General features: G+C 40.7%; 1 protein-coding gene and 2 long non-coding RNA genes across 5 annotated transcripts in view; 1 reads left to right on the top strand and 2 right to left on the bottom strand.

Annotated features, from left to right (window-relative positions):
- The window catches only part of FXR1 (FMR1 autosomal homolog 1), a 32,065-nt gene extending 26,551 nt beyond the window's left edge, over positions 1-5,514 (bottom strand). For both annotated transcript variants that reach the window (XM_029960797.1, XM_029960798.1), the window contains exon 1: positions 5,402-5,514. The gene's annotated coding sequence lies outside the window, so the exon portion shown is untranslated. The remainder of the gene's footprint in view (positions 1-5,401) is intronic.
- A 1,760-nt stretch (positions 5,515-7,274) lies between these two features.
- Positions 7,275-15,941, top strand: LOC115307587. Of its 2 annotated transcripts, XR_003915898.1 has the most exons (4): positions 7,275-7,937; positions 10,648-10,878; positions 10,990-11,030; positions 13,681-15,941. It is a non-coding gene; the product is annotated as an uncharacterized LOC115307587 (long non-coding RNA). The 2 variants fall into 2 exon arrangements; XR_003915897.1 differs by having other exon boundaries at positions 10,648-11,030.
- Positions 7,677-17,294, bottom strand: part of LOC108640129 — a 51,527-nt gene continuing 41,909 nt past the window's right edge. The window contains exon 3 of the long non-coding RNA XR_001920955.3: positions 7,677-7,952. This is a non-coding gene — a long non-coding RNA (uncharacterized LOC108640129). The remainder of the gene's footprint in view (positions 7,953-17,294) is intronic.

Below are 17,294 nucleotides of genomic sequence, written 5' to 3'. Positions count from 1 at the left end.
CAGACACACTCTTTCCCTTTTACCTGCATTTTGCTCATGGATTTAGGATTAGGATCTGCTGATAACATAAACGGATCAAGACTTACTGAAGTGCCCTTACAGTGAACTGTATGTCTCTGTGTCTGTGTGTATATATATATATATATACACACACACAACTTGTTTTTAAATCCAGTTCCAGACAAAGTCACAAAATGTGTAAAACAGGCAGATGCAATCCAAGTTCCCTCTGCATCCTGCTTTCTTTAGTTTATCTGACCCCCAAGTAGGGTGGTTGAATCTAAAAATGAGGTGCTGTTAGTTTAGCTGCAAACTTTCTTTTCAGGAACAACCACTGTGCTGGCTTTTGAGTCCCACATACCTGCACACTAAAAACCATATTAATATCACTTTACCCACTGCTGACTCAATTCCAAACAGCAAACACTTGGGCATCTGGTACCACGGACTGCTTCTGAACCAGTGACATAAAGGTCAAGCAGCCTATATCAGTTACCAAGCCTTTCCCTTCTTTTCAGATGCAAGAATCTTTCATATTTCTAACACTGATACTCAACTGTTTCATGAAATAATGAAATACATCACTCAGTAATAATTATTTCATGTATCTCATGCTGAGCCCCCAAGGAAAAAAAAAGAAAATAAATCAAAGCAAATGCAAGAAACTTGTAAATAATCAAATCACTTGACAGGAAAGAATGAACTTGGTGAAGTATTATTTTCATTAGGAGTGATTAGCTGCACCTGCTTATACAAGGAATTGATAAAAGCAAGCAGCTGTAGTTTGCTGCAAAACACAAACATTACAAACAGGCATTAGGTAAGAAAAATACTATCATATCCATTTTAGTTTCATTTATGACATTACTACTTATTTCCATTCATAATCACAATTATTACAACACGTAAATTCAAGGATCCTTCTGACAGTTATGCAAGAACCTCAGCACTGAAACCCCTGGTTTAGGCTTATTCATGGAAGTCTAAATGACTCATTGCTTATACTGCTTTCTTCATAAGCATATTCCCAAAGGGCAAAACTTCCAGAAGACACCCTCCACTGATCAGGTACCTCAGCAATCAATAAGCACTGCCTCTGGCATCTCCCTAAAAGGCTCAAGCAAATGGCTTGTTAAAAGCAACAATGACTACAGCTACTTCTTGCAGGACTCTACACAACTTTCAAGAGACCACCAGCACCTTTAAAATGTCTGAAATTTCCCACACATACAGATATAGGGCTAGATGTAATTAAAAATGCTGACCATTATAACACAGTTGAGACCTTCAAAGAAAAAGCCAAAGGTCATTCAAGTTACTAAGTTCCCTGGTACAGTACTCTTGTGTGAATAACTGTGTAAGCAACACTCCTAATGACAAGTTCCTAGTTTAACAGCCATCAAGCTAAAAGCCACTCAAAATGACTCGTTGTTTTCAAAGCCACTAATTAAAAACTGTAAGAAAAATTTAAAAAATAATTATATTTTTATTGATGCATAAACTCTTTCCCCACAGAATTGCTCATCATGCTTTGACTCTACATGTGGAGAAATGGTGTGTACTTCTCATTCATCACTTTTTCCCCTTAGTCATATTTTGGCTAGTCTCAACCTTGAGGCCAGTGCCAACTCCTGCTAATAGGACTAAGCAAAGTGCTGGTAGCAGAACAACTGCTCCTCTTGAAACAGGAACAGAACAACAAGGAAGCACTTCAGAACCTGTAAATTAAAGGCTGAGTTCCATTCATGTTTTTATTTATTCTATGCCCTTACATATTCCAAATAGCTACTACTGTAGAACTGAAAGAATAGAAGAGCATGTAGCACCATGCTCTAGCACATTCAAGTCCCTACAAGGAAGAATGCAAGGGATCTTTCAGAGTTATTCAGATGCTACTGAAAGACTTAAGTAGAGGAAGTGATTTGGTGTTCAATCGATGTACCTTGGATCTTACTGTAAGGCCCAACCTATTTCACAGCAGCTGACATCCGTCCTCATGAATAAAGTGCAGCCCCAGGGCTCTGATTTGCATACAAGTGAGCACACACAGGCTGATGGAGATACTGTGTAAAACAGAAGCTTTAGCCTTGTTCTTCCAAGAGCCCTTTATAACTGGCAGGTCCAGAGGCAGTGGGCACAAACTGGAACACAGAAATTTCTGTATGAATGTTAGGAAACTCTTTTTTTTTTACCATGAGAGTGACTGAGCAGAAGGACAGGTTGTTTGGGAGGTTGTAGACTCTCTATCCTCTGCGATGTTCAAAAGCTACCTGGACATGGGCAACTGGCTCTAGGTGGCCTTGCTTGAGCAGGGGTGTGGAGCAGATGAATTCCCACAGTCTCTGCCAGCCTCAACCCTCTGTGAGTCTGTGAACTACTTCATGATCTTAATGACACAGAGACATCATCCTGCCAATGCTGCAGTCAGGCCAAGAGGAGGCTGGGAGCATTCAGCTTCCACTCTCTTTGACTCATACACAGGCCAAAGAAATCCAGATATTTTTGGCCATTTCACATATGAAAAAAGTCTACTCTAACATCCCAAAGACAAAAACTAACCTGCCATCTAGCCCTCACCTAAAACCCATCAACTGTTCTGCTCTCAGAATGCCTTCACTGCACCTCAAACATATGCAACCCCTTAACTAGGAGACTTCAGCAACCCTGTCTGTTCTCCCCTCTGTTCCATAGCACAACCTCCTCATTTTTCCCAAGTCCGTCACTACTTCAAGTCCCATCAGTGCCATCTGTTCTCCAAAGACAATGGATGCTCAATATTATGATACACTCAAAGTCTTCTGAACTGTAGGAAGTGGCTGAACACTGGCTCTGCTGTGTAGTGGTTGAGAACTTGGGATAAGACACAAGGTAAATGCTGTCCTGTTCTCCAGATTATATCAATTATGTAAAGCAACAACAAAAAAAAGAAAGGATAAATTAGTTTGGTTATTTAGAAACAGGAGTTTAAAATTAGATCACAATTATGCTTTCTCTTGTACAAAAACTTAAAAGGGTACCTTGGGATCTACCATAACCACAGCTGCTGTCCACTGATTCTTGCATCATGAAAAGTATTTTGAGTTTTCATGTATTTTAATAAAGAACCTAATTTTCTGTAGTAATTTATAGCAACCATAGCGTACCCATATCTAACGTGTGTTCATAATGCATACATACAATATATGTTTTTCCAATAGGTACAAAGAATTCCCCCTTAAAACTGAAGAGCAATTATTAGAGGAACAAAAGAATCTATGTAGAGTATAATTTACCATGGTCGTACCTCTAGTAAGTATTGAAAACCCACTATAATGCTCCAACAGATTTAAACACTACATGTGTTCTACTACAGCCAAGTTGCAGACCATAGTAACAACCCATTAAAAAACCCCAAACTCTCATGTTACTGTTTACATAATTATTTTGGTTTTTATCTCTGTTGGCATAGTGCAACCTTTCTCATCTCATGTACCTGGAGGTATGTTGTGCTAATGACTGAATTCAGACTGTTCCAAGGGCAAACCTCAAATTTCATCCCATCTTATAAATTCTGCTTTTCTCTTCAGAAAACTTTTGCCACCATCCATACAACGTCATGTGGCTCAGACAACATGAGTCTCTTCTCATTATCTTGCACACAGTATGATCAATGCTTCCTAAATGTGACTGACACACCTCGCTCCTTTGCTTCAGGAACTTTAAAAAGCAACTGTCTAGGACTGTTACCTAGTTCCAAAATACTGCAGAACCTCTGCCTACTTCAACTGTAAAGACTCACAAAATGGAGTCACTGACACATTTCACTGCATGTAGCTCATAAGAATAATCTTTTAAAATTGTGTTTCTTTGGTCTATTTGGTTTGTTTTTTGGATTTTGTGGGCTTTTTTCCCCTCCACATTGACAGTGGATGACTGAATTGAGGCTTTGATCATGGTACATCCAATCACTCTAACCTGCCTTCATCCACCATGAAGATGCCACCACTGGACTTAATCCTCATTTCATTGATCTCAAAGCCATTCTGCCATTTTTAATTAAAACTTCTGCTTTTGTTAGCTAGTGTTCATATGGCTAAAACACACGATGGTGCTAATTCAAGTCTGACAATTCTCACTGACTTAGGAAGAGACGTCATTGTTGTAGATTTTACATCAGGCTTATTGTAATAAATTCCGTGCACACAAACCCCTTCAGTCAAAGAATTCAGCACACCTGCTCATACTCCCGCGAGTCTCATATTCCTCTTAAGCAGAAGAAACAACTAATCCATGGTTCATAAACTCGTCCAAGATCACAAGGTAGAAAATGGAAAGCTAAGAAGAGCGTTTCCAAATTCTGGACTTCCTAAGGGGCAGCGGGGGGGTGAAAAAAAATTAAATATATTTAGGAGCATCGTGTTACTTTGAGTTTGACAAAAAACATATCCGATTTAGAAAATGTATTATCTACTGATTTTAGTAAAAAATTTCAGAGGGTTCCCTACCAAGGGGATGCAGGTTACCCTGCTGCATTCTTTTCCCATAAGAGTATCTCCCATTTGTCATGGCCAGTTGAAAAAACTAACTCCTGAAGTCAGCTGGTTACAATCCCTTAAAACCAACTGCCTGCACATACTGTACAATTTCCACATGACTTCCAAGCCAAATCCACAGCTGCACACAGGAAATTCAGAGGGGGGAAAACAAGAAAAAGGACAACCCCACGCCCCCCAGTGCAACACTGGCTGTGCATGTGGTTGGGCACAATAGCTAAAGGGAGTCCTGAGATTAAATCCTCCCAGAACACAGCCACGCTGCGTGCTCACAATGCCGGCTGGAATCAGCCCTTCTCGAAAGGAAGACAGGAGGCTATTGCCATAAAAAGAGCTGGGATTCTTAAACATCTGAAGCCAGGCTTAAGGGAAAATGACTGACAGGCAACAGCTGAGAGTATTCTGCATTGATCCTGTACCATCCTGACATTCCACGGAGGGTGATGGTGAAGGAAGATTTCTGATGGCATAAATAAACTCGAAATCTCAAAAAAAATTATAAATATTTTAAAAATAATTATTACCGTCCATCCCACCCAAAAGCCCCTACATCTCGAAAAACCAACACCCCCCCCCCCCACACGCCCTACCCACCCTCCCCAAAATGTAAGGCCCGGGAATCCCCCCGCCGCACATCCTGCTCCCCCGGCCCCGCCGGCGGCTCTGCCTTCCCACCACACGACCCCTCCCCTGAGCGCAGCCCTCGCCAGCCTCGTCACCGCCGACCCCCGCCGCCGCCCCGCTTCCATTCCCCGCGCGCCCCCGGCCCCGGCGCCCCTCCCGCACCTTCCCGCTGCCGCGCGCCTCCCCCGCGCCCCTCGCCCCCCCCGCCGCGGCGCCGGCCCCCGCGCCGCCCCCGCCGCCGGTACCTTGTAGAAGGCCCGTTGGAGCCGCGCACTTCCACCGTCAGCTCCTCCATGTTTGGGGCCGCAAAGGACGCCGGACGAGCTTCTAGAACTGTCACCGCGGGGGGAGCGAGCGCCGCCCGCCCCCTCCGCCCCCAGCCCGCCGGCCCGTCCCCCGCGCTCCTCCCGCGTCCTCCCGACGCCTCAGCGGGCGGGTCCTGCGGGACGGGCTTCCCGGAAAGGGCCTCCCGCTGCCCGCGGAGCGGGGCGGTCCCTGCGGAAAGGGTTCCCGGAAGGGCTCCCGCCCGTTACCTCCCCGCCCGCGGCGCTGAGGGGAGCGCGGGAGCCCCCGCGGGAAGCGGCCGCGTGAGGGGGCGGCGGCGGCGGCCGGCGCTGCGCGACAATGCGGAGCGGGGCTGCTCTTGTTTAACGAACGGCCGTTTCAAAGGGCCGGGCCTGAGGGGACGCCTTCGGCTCCCCGAGCTGCCTCCGCGCCGGGCGTGCCCAGATGGTGCCCGACGTCCCGTGGCCGGAAGCCCCCGGGGCTGCCGCCCGGCCCTGCCCTGCCCTGCCCCGCCCTGCTCGCACGCGGTGTGGGCTGTCCTGCCTGCCTGCCTTCCCCAGGAAAAATAAAAGATATGAAATGCCTGTGCCGGTCGATGGCCCTCGCAACACACTCGGACGCGAACTGTGCTCTGAGCTGGATGCTCACATAAGCTTAGTCATGCAGAGCCTGATGAACAGCCTGGGCCTTTGCCAAAATGCATATGTTTTTGCAATAGGTTTAAATACAGAATCATGGAATCATCAAGGTGGGAAGAGTTCTTTAAGACCGTCAAGTCCAACCACCAACCCAGCACTGCCGTTGTAACCCCTAAACCACTGAACCACATCACCCAGCAGCAGATCCAGATGCCTCTTAAACACCTCCAGGGAGGGAGATTCCATCACCTCCCTGGGCAACCCATTCCAATGCCTGACCACCCAAACAGTGGTTTTTTCTAATATCTGATCTGAATCTCCCATCTCAGTTGAAGGCCATTTCAATAATGGCACTTTCAAATGCCCTTTCTGCTGATCTTTCCAGTTGGACATCAACCCCAAATGACCAGGGATACATGATAATATTTTACCCATCAAAGGTTTTAATTTTTACTTTCTCCGTGTTATTCTCCCACTGTAGCTTTTGTGCTAGCTGTAACCATGTCTGTCAGAGGGGGGAGAATTTCGGGTAATACAGGCCCAAAAGTGTTGAGAAATCTGGCTAGTGAATAGGGAGGCACAAATGCTCAAAATGGTCAAAGAATGTGTGGCTGTGACACTTGGGGATGTGGTTTAGTGGTGAACAGCACAGCACTGGGTTGGACCTAATGATTCCAGAGGTCTTTTCCAACCTTAACATTTCTATGATTCTGATGTGGAAAATACATGTTCAACCAACATCATGGAATTTTTTTCCCATGTTGTGCCCATGAATATTCTCATTCCTGAATAATATTTATTCCATGTGACTGTTGGAGGGTACATATTTTTCTAAATATTGTTTAAATCTTTATAAATTACCCACAGTTTATTCTGTCCATGGTGCCTAGGCCATGCATGGAGAAGAGAGCCCTTCTTCAATATGGTAGGTGCTCCCTTTCCTGTTGGCAGAGGTCACTCAGGACTTCCCAGGATAAGTATGGAACCTGATAATATGAAGCAAACAGTTGTGCTGACAAAAATTCTACACCAGAAATTTTCATCACTCTAAGACTGAATAGCCTGAGGTTCACTTATTTAGCTACCAAGACACAGAGTTTCAATGTCAACTGCTAAAAAATGGTGTCTGGGGTTTAAAAAGAAAAAAAGCATAAATAAACTACATATGAGCTGTTGCTGTCCTCAGGAGTGAAAACAGGATACAGATAAAAGCAATCACTCCAGAACTGCATGAGGTGCCTGGGTCCACATTTGCAGAACTGGTGGACAGTTCTGGTCATTAATGATAAGGAGAACTGGCGTGAGCCAGTGCAATCTGCATCTGAATTTGCCTGATAAAATTTGTTTTTCTGGAAGAGCGTGGATGATAGTGGTTAAGTGGCAGGGTTGTTTACATGTTAATATTGAGGCCATTGCTATACCTGGGTGAAATGGGGGTAGAAGAGGCCTGTTAGTAGGTTGTCCACAATAGTTTACATCACATAAGCCAGAATGTAGAGGATCAATCTGTTCTAAGTTTAGTTTTCTCTTAATTTAAATTAGAAGTAACTACTAAATTGAATTACTCTAAGTTTTTAATGAAATAAGAAAAGGGAGGATCTTTATTCATCATCAGGAACTCTGATAGTAGCTACTTAAAACTTTTTCGCAAGACGTGGTAAGGTGACTAATTTTTTTGTTTCATTTTGCAACATGGGAAACTGCCACCTCCATTTCCTAGAGCCGTTCTGGTCGGGGAGATGCTCTGGGTAAATCTGGTTGAACCACTCTCTGTCCTCTGTTGAAACTTCCACAGCTCAGGAGGGACAGCAAGCTTGAACGTGCCAGCAGGACAGTAAACAGGAAATAACAGTATTCGGTATCCTTTTGTTGGCTGGAAAAAGCAGAAAAAGGTTTGCTTATTTGAGTGAGCAAAGTGAAGGGTGGAGGATTAAACATGGAGGGATTAAGATTGTTGTCTTCAAATACATCAAGGCACACAAAGGGGATAATGATCAGTGAGAGACTGAGGCTATAAAAGACTGAAAACGTGACTAGTAAAAAGACTCCCAAATAGGTATAGACTGACCATTAATAAACTTGGAAGTGGGACTTTAGAATGGGAGGTTGAGGAAGTTTCAGGAACAGCCCTTCAAAATTAATTAATGAAAGTTAATAAAGCCTGCCTACTTTTAGGGTGAAAAAAGCATTTATGATAGTGACATATCATGAGCAATATAAACCATATTTTCAAGACAGAAAACTTTGAAAGTATTGACCTCTGCAAATAAACAACCAACTCATACTCCCATCCTTCCAAATGCCCTGTCTAAAATTCAAGAAGTATGTGGATATGCTGGAGAGTGTTCAGGAAAAAGCCATAAAACAAAGGATTGAAAATGTAACTCACTGTAAAACTATCATAGCAGAGTTTTAATACATTGAAAGAATTATTTTTTTCTACAATCTACAAGTACCCAGGTAGAACAAAAAAATATAAAGGCCTCTAGATTCCTATCACTAGCAACTTTGAAATCAATATTGAGTTTGCTCCAGTTCATACACAAATGAATTCATGGAATTCAGCTGTGTAACTGAGGGTCGGAATGGAATTGTCATTCTGGGACCTTCTGACATCACACTGTTAAATGTTCACCTCACCCAAAAGCTGACAAATTTTACCCATTTGCAGGGACTTGGACAACTATGAAATCAACAAGATAACTGCTTGGAATAGTTATCTCTTAAAATAAGATTATATTCAGTTATGAAAAGATGCAGAAATTGATAGCCCTCTTACACTACTAGTAGGCTGTTTCTGTTTGAAAAAAATGTTGTAGTTTTAAACTATTAGTTACTTTGCTGCCGATTAAGTTTAGTGCCTTTTCTGATGCCAAAACAAGGGCCATTGCTGTGTTTTACTGAGCATATATTCTACCTTTCAGTAAAATGAAAACCCAGAAGCAGCCTTTCTTAGCACATTTTGTGAAAAAAAAATACACAAAAATCAAAGTCAAATAAATTCAGAGTTACGCCTTTACTTACAAACACAATGTAACAACCTGGGTCTTACATTCCATTCAGTGACGGGAAATGCTGACACACTTAGCAACTTATGCCATAAAAAAATAAAGTAAGCATAAAAATTTAATCTAGTTTTGCCTTTAAGTGGGTGAAAACCATTTTGGTTCCTTTGCTCAGTCTGAAATTTTGGCAGAAGGCTGATACCTGTGAGAGACATCCACACAGAGACTTCCAACCTTAGCAGGAGCTTGGGCAACAGGCAGCACCAAGAAGTTCTGTAAATTGCTGTGCATCCCTAATTCTCAGTGGAAACAAGCAACACAGATGGATATTTGAAAGATACTATGAGATAAGATCATATTGGCCTCATGTCTTATCAAATGACAAAACTACATTACAATTTAGAAAAAGTCTTGGAGAAGTTCTTTTGAAAAATTGCCAGTTTCCAGGTGTATAGAGTTTACTCATTTCCATGCATGTTTTCTTTGTTCCACAAGTTGTACTTGGGTGGGAGAAGGAAGTTTCTGAAACTCGTAAAATCACCTCCAGTATATCCAGTGTACCACACTGATAGCAAGACACATGGCCTTGATACCAATTGTCCTGTTGGGCCATGTAAAGAGCCTGTAGTTTGTTGTAAAAATGGAAAGAAAACTCCTATAGAAAATCTTATGTTCTGTTTTGGTCTGTCCTTCATTGTGATTTTTGCACTATTCGAATATTGAGCTAAAGAAGAATCTCTACAATTTTTCATCCCATTTTTCATCAGCCTTTCACAGCTGCATTCCTGACCTTTACCAATGAATGAATATTTGTCTGGAGGTTCACTGAACCACATATTCCATGCCCAGCCACATCTGCAAGTACTGTAAGCAGACACTGCTTCTGAAAATAGGACCCACCAAAGGTGTTGCTAAGTGAGAGTATGTAAAAACATTTTTGTGCAGTGCACTTTCAAACCCTCTGTCTGGTAAGGAAATCAGAGAACTAATAAATCATAAGAGTTCCTCTGATTGTAAATGAACTTTTGTAGTTATTTGCACCTATGTTGAAAGGGAAAAATCTTAGGAGCTAATTTATTTTTTGTGTATTACAGCTGATAGCACTCACATTGATCTGTTTAGACACAATGAACTTAAAATGATTTGAAGTTATAGGGTTAAAAACCTCCTAAGTTTGGAAGTGTTAAGTGTTAAGAATCCACAGAATGCAGTAGGTGTTTACTATTATTTTCTACTTCCTGTTACTGCAGTCTAAAAAAGAAAAAGTCACTGAGCTAATTAAATTATATAAGGAAGACACCAAGAAAAGATATTAAAAGAAAATTGGTTTTGACTACAGTCTGTATTTGTGCTGAAGTAATGATGAGCAATATCATTCAGGTTTCATTTGTTCAAAGTCCACAAGATAATGTACATATTCAGCAAAAGAAAAATATACATTCAGGCAACAAACTACTATGTGAAAGTAATTTCATGCTCAATGACAACATATGAACCTTGTTTTTTCACACTGAATGAACTTCTGTCTTACCTTTGCTTGACTGGTCTTCCCATTTCTGTCAGTAGCAGCACAGGAAAATAAGCAAAATAAAATGAAAAGTTTGGTGTCATTCTAAGAGCAACAAGAAGAACTGGACAGTGCCTGCTGTAAACTCAGCATTCATCCTGGCACCAGGAAGAAACTGCAAAATCATTTCTCTGAAATTTTAATGAACTCCGACGAGAATGCTGCTGGTTAATGGACTTTATGCAATGGGCGGAAACTCATCCATTCACAGTCCAACTTTTCATGAGGTTGGCTTGGTTTGCTAATATTCATTATCACTTTACATCTACCTCTTTTGAATGCTGGTGTGGATGCAGCTGATCTCAAAAATCTAACCTTGTGCTTGACTTTGTTCCAAGCCAGGATGAGAAGTGCATGGAGCACCAGAGGGATCTCAGTGGTGAGTCTGCAGTCATGGTGATGTAATGGTATGGGGAAACCTGCCATACAATTAGCTTTAGATGGGCAAACCTAAAAGTTCTCACCTCCAAGTGTTAAGAATTATATCCTTCCTATCACTCTTGTTACCCACACAAACCCAAATTAATAATTTCTGTCTTCTGAATACTTTCAGTGGAAAACAGGAAAGGAAAGTAGTTTTGTTTTGTTTTGTTTTGTTGCTGATCCAATTTTGGTCCTTTATTGATTCTCAGGGTACCTTTATTTTGATTTGAAACTTTTGGACCAACTTTTAGTGTCAGCATCGTGTACAGAGATATCTGCAGTTCTAGTGTTGGACTGGACCAGAGCAGGGTTTCAGCTAATGTAGATGTATGTGATATGAGTTACTAGATACCTCCTGCGATCATCAAAATGTGCATGTTTAATAGCTGGTTCTGAGCATTAGTATTCATTTCTTGAAATCAGGGCCTGCTGTTAAAGAAAGGTAATGAAGTCCTGAGCAAAATTTGTGAGAGAGAGTGGACAGTGGGCACGTTGCTACCATAAATACATGATCAGAGCTAGAGGAATTTAGTGCCACAAGACATCAGAACATGAAACTAGCACTTAAACAAAGGTGTATCAGGAGTAGCAGAGGGATGCACACCAATCCAAATGAAGAAATGCAGTATGGAAGAGTGAGGAGGGAACTCACAGGTGCAGGAAGTCAGCAATTCATCTGGGTGAGACTCTAAGCAAACAAACTGAAAAGTTCATTTGTGTTCCTGAAGGATTACCTGATATAATCTAAAGCACAAAATAATTCATTTCAAAAAGAGATCAGCTCAAGGCACTCTGCTGTCAAGAGTTCCAAAAGCAGGTTTCTGTCTTGCCATACTTTACTTTTTGAGGGCCCCAGTACAGCAAATTACTTAGGTAAGAGTTTTATTTAGCATCTGACTTGAAGGAATATAAGAATGTCTTTAAATAGTTTGCTTAATCTGTACTCTTCAAGAAAGGAAGGAGTTGAGAAGAAAGTTTTCTTCAAATTTCTTGGCAGAACAATAATGTAAAGCATTCTGTGTACATGTATTTTCTGGTTTCTCTGAAAAGTCCCACCCCTAGAGCAACAGATATATATTATATGTATATATAAATTACATATATATGTATTTGTTATATGTATTCTTATTATGTGTATATATACAGAAATTGCAGATAAATACAGACTCCTAGTGCCCTGGGAGCAAAGAAAAGCATTTTATTTAGACAAAGTACTAAGAATGTTGATATGTCAATGGCGGGATCTCAACATCAGTTTCTCCCAAAATGGATTGCATTCAACTCCTTCAAAAAATCAGGGGAACCTTATAGGCACTGATTTAAATACTAATACTCAGATTATGGGATTAAACATTCATATTTTGATGATTTCAAGATGTAGTTAGTAACTCATACAAATCTACATTCCTTCAAACCCAGCTCTGCTGTTGGGTACGATGAGCCAATATAGCACAGCCAGTATTCCAGTGAAATGAGTTACTGAGAAGCTCAAACATGTTTCCTGTGGGTTTTGTGATTGCTCTCTCAACTGAGGTGACCTTCCTCTGGTACGTGTGTTCCAGCTGTATCACAGATGCCATTGTAGAGGGGGGAATAAAATCTGGACTCTTGCCTTTTTCTTTTTTCCATCTTTCTAAAAATACCGTTCTATTAATAGCATAGCATTTTCCCAGGCTGCCAGTCTGTTGAGATGAAAAAGGGAGCTCATTAAGCTACTTTGGTGATAAAATAGACAGTTCTGATAAATGCACCAAAACTGACCATCCTTTTGGTCTAATCAGTAACATTCTTGCACGACTGCTCAGGACGTCATGTCTTTGGCATGATTCCACTTCCTTTTTTTCGGTTGTTTGATCCCCTGATGCCAAATACTGTAGGCTGCTGGCATGTGAGACACTGCAGCATGTGATTTCATCAGTGATTTGTTGCCATAAGACTCATCATCTGAGCCCTAAGAGCTGAGATTGCTTTAACCTGCTCCTTCCACAACCTTGCATGCCTGCTTGTTCTGTCCTGTCACAGGGGTGTTATATCTCCAGCCCTGGACTTTTCCTGATGGAATGACTTGGTACTTTGGAAAGGAACCCCTCTGTTCAAGGTTTAAAATGCTTCTTTAGACAATGGTAAAGAAGTGACTAATTGCCAGAAATCAGCTACATTAGAGCTGTCAAAAGGAGGGGCTGAGGAGGCTTGGTGCAAATGGATGAAATATGCAGGAAAAGAAATAGGAACAAGGAGGAGACAAATGATAACAAGAGGAAAGTCAAGTGGGAAAAGAACAACAGGAGAAAGAAAAGTTGAAACGGCAGTTAAAAATTTAGGCCTTGATAAAGAAAGATTTGATGAATGAAAAAGATGAGGTAAGAGAGGAAGATAGATAAAATAAGTGCTAAATGATGAAAAGCAAGAGAGAAAACAGTTCTGGGGAATACATGAAAATACATGATGGTCACCTGTGATATTCACATGCTTTTTCTCACTAAAAAGGAATGGAAGAAGAGATGGTTGAAGACATCAACAATATAGACTAATTTATCTCTTAAATAATGTTTCCTGGTATTTGGGATCCAAAGTTAATTTTTTTTTTTTTTGCCATCCTGGAACAGGAATTTGATTGCAATTCTTTTACTGTCTGGACTGTGTGAGCATGTCTGTACCACACAGTCAATGCTACATCACATCAAGATACTGGAATAAGCTCTGCATGAGGCAGGATTTGCATGGGAAGCAGCACAGCCACTGCACCCAAGCTAAGATACCCCTTGTTTCAGTAGGGTCCTTTGCCTCTGGGGGACACCAAACAAGCAGAGACACAGTGTTTGTAGGTCCCTTCTTCTGACATCTTTTTGTGTTAGCACAATGTGAAGTAAAGGTGTAACTCCAACTTTTTCTGTTGCCACTGTTTCACTTCCCAGAAATACTCTAGTGTTCACGAAGATACAGAGCATGTGGGAACTACTGTTTAGATTTTGAGCCAGTGAGCCCACGCATACCGGTAACAATCACAAACACAACAGCCTTTTCTGTATGAAATAAAAGTGTGCTTATCCAAATCAGTTTACAGGATTGGAAACTTAAAAAAAAATTTCACAATTTCCATTTTGTGGAACCATTTTGAACAACTTTTAATTCACATGACAAGGATTTTAGGACTTTAACATTTTCATCATTAAACAACATTTTATTTCAGATTAAAATAAAATATTCTTTCTAAATGCATGACAATAAAACCTGATGTCTTAGCTCCCCATACTTGCTCCTCTGAGAAAATAAAGTGTCAAATACCCTAAATTCCACACTCTGGAGCAATTTAGATCTCCTTAGAGATCACAGTTTGAACTACAAATGCAATAAGGGCTGCATCCTGCTGTAGCTGAAATCCTTCCTAAGTCTACTTCTGCTTTTCAATCTCTCTAATTTTTCATTAGATCAAGAGTCACACATTTTTGTTGGCAGTAAAGCAATTCCAATTTGAACTGCCTTCTGTCTTCAATAGGAATTTTCCCAAAGTACAGAAATAAAAATGTAAAACTTTGCTGTGTTTCATTACTTTCATTCTTTTGAACATTGCGGCTCTGAAAGCTCTGTGTGAAATTATTAGAAGATGGGTTTTGAAATGCTTGTGAAAGTAGATGCATATATGGGACTCAAAGGGCCTTATTTAAAAAAGAAATTTGCCAGTTACCCAGATCTCTGGTTGGTTATGCCCATTCAAGGATACAGAATCCATCATTCCTATGATTATTTTTACATCTGAACTTTTTTTTTTATACTAGATAGACTTGAAACTTTCAGGGTCATTTGCCCAGCATGTAGTTGAATGTCCTGTGCTATAGATTCCAATTAGCAAGACCATGTTCAATGGTCCTACACCTCCAATGCTGTCTAACTGCTTTCCACTTGGCTTTATATGTTTCTTCTTTGTTGCAGCTGCAACCAGGTCTATCTACCCTTTGATAGAAAAATTTCAATTACCCCAGGGAGAAGCTTTTAGCTTTATTAAGCATTGAAGTCTACACATTTGTTCTTCTGTTGAAGAGCAGTTCAAAAGGAGACTTTCTGAGGAAGTAATCTGATAAATTAGGATAAATCTTGTGGACTTTCACTGCTAATGTTTTTCCTGTAGTCTGAGCCTAAGAATCTGCCAACTCAATGTACAGTTAAGCATTTCTTTAACACTTTTAGCCACTGACAGATGTTTCTTATACTTTACAAGTAAATGGCTCTTCAGTGTTTTTTGAGACTGCTGTGCTCTCAGCATAAAATTGATGTCACAGAAGGCTGGAGAGCTGTGCTCCAGCCTTGATAGACAGTGACAGAAAACTGTTCCCATCTGGTGGCTCTGTACTGGCCTCTGAGTAAACTAATGGTTTCCTTTCTGAGACGATGGGTGTCAGCTCATCACCTCCCTGCTGCCCAGAGTAACCTCAGTTATCTCAGGAAAAGCAAGGCCTGCATACACCAGGTCTCTAATCTGCCCTCGCTTTGTTGTCATTGGCCTCTCGGGGGAGTGGGGTGGCCAAGTGAGGTGGAGGAAAGCTGGCAATAACACTGTTGTAAGTCACATCTCTTTGTAGATAAAAAAAAAAGGAGCTGCTCTTCCTAATGCTGTCAATCTTGTATTTTATTTCATTGGTGGGTTCATTTATGCCAGTAAATAAGGCTGTCATTTCTGCTTTTTAGTGTTTGAGAATTCCACAAAAGTTTCACGTCGCTGGTTTGAAATCGAATCTTTCATTATTGTCTCTATCTTGCAAATTAATTTATTACTGTATTTGAAGTCCTAAATGCCTCTTGAGAGAACTGAACATACAGTCTAACAATCTACCCATAAAGAGCAAACATGAGTTACACATTTAAAGAAGATAATCTTTCAGTTGTATGGAAATCCTGTCACTCTTGCTTTTCTGTTTAAGCTTCATATAATAAAGCTTTTCTTTCTGTTTTCAGAAAAGTTTTGGTTCTTGCTCACTCATCCCTGTTCTGTGTGGCAGAAGAAAATGGTACATTAAATCGAGACTGTAAAAAGGGGCACACAACTAAATGAAATTATTATCACCAAATTAGAACACTGGAGTTCTTGGATGCAATATATTTGTCTAGAAATCCTCTAGAAGAGGGAGTGAGTAGGAAATAAATAAACATGGAGAGAGTCCTCTAAATCCACATTCTCACCTTAGTCTGAAGCTACAGCATGCTTTTTGGAGCACTATTAAATAACAGCCGCTATCAGTTCCAAACATAGGTAGTAGAATTTACATAAGCAAATGTCATCTGGCTAAATACTGCCCCATAAATATACATATTATAATCTGTTATTAACACACAAGATTATATTGTCATAATACATCAAAATATTACAAGTGGGGATTTCGAATGAATTATCACTCTTCAGTTCTGCGCATCCATCACGAGGCCAATATGCCACCAGCATCTCTCTTACAAGACACACACATACTCTCCTGTCCCTCAGGACAGAGGCACTTAACTTCTTTCTCTGCAACTCAGCCAACAACAAATACTCCCACTGAAACCAAAACAAAATTGAAAAAGAAAGAAAAGAAAATCCCCAAACTATTTGCTCTCTCCGAGGGAAACACTATTTCGTGGTGCCATATAGTTAGTAAGACAGAGGCAAAATAATTAAGATTACAGAAATTAATTCTATATCAAAGTCCACAGAAGGACTCCTGTTGACATCAAAGCTTTGTCTTCTTTTTGATAATGAGATTACACTTCATACTTGATTTTCTACATATTATTCTCTGCAGAGTAGATGTATTACCACTGTCTGTCAATGATTCTGCACAAAATTCAATCTGTTTAAAAGCAAGGGATAGGTTTTTTATGCCACCGGGTTTAGAAAACTTGCAATCTAAGACCTGATTCCATAACCTTGGAGTTGAAACTGTAGTTAGAGCTTGTGTTTGCAGTGTTTCATCATATGCATCCATATTTTATGCTTTTACTTCCAGTTAGTCAAGGCCTCTGTCTTTCAAATTTCAACTTGTATGATCTATCCAGCTTCATTCAATACATTTGTGTACATGTAATTACATGATGTGCAGTAAATAATGCTGTTGACAGGACAAAAAAAGTGGAAAAAATTGCTCTCTCACTCTCTCACCTGGTTGGGTCTGGAGAAATTAGACAGAGTAAAATGCAGTTAGAAGGCAGCAGATAAGATTGAATATAAAGAAAGTGTTAGCTTTTTTACCAA

This window comes from Manacus vitellinus, unplaced genomic scaffold, assembly GCF_001715985.3.
Source record: "Manacus vitellinus isolate BGI_N305 unplaced genomic scaffold, ASM171598v3 scaffold_29_pilon, whole genome shotgun sequence".
Lineage (NCBI taxonomy): Eukaryota > Metazoa > Chordata > Aves > Passeriformes > Pipridae > Manacus > Manacus vitellinus.
The sequence above is the reverse complement of the archived record's forward strand: the minus strand, read 5'-3'. Positions and strand labels throughout refer to the sequence as shown.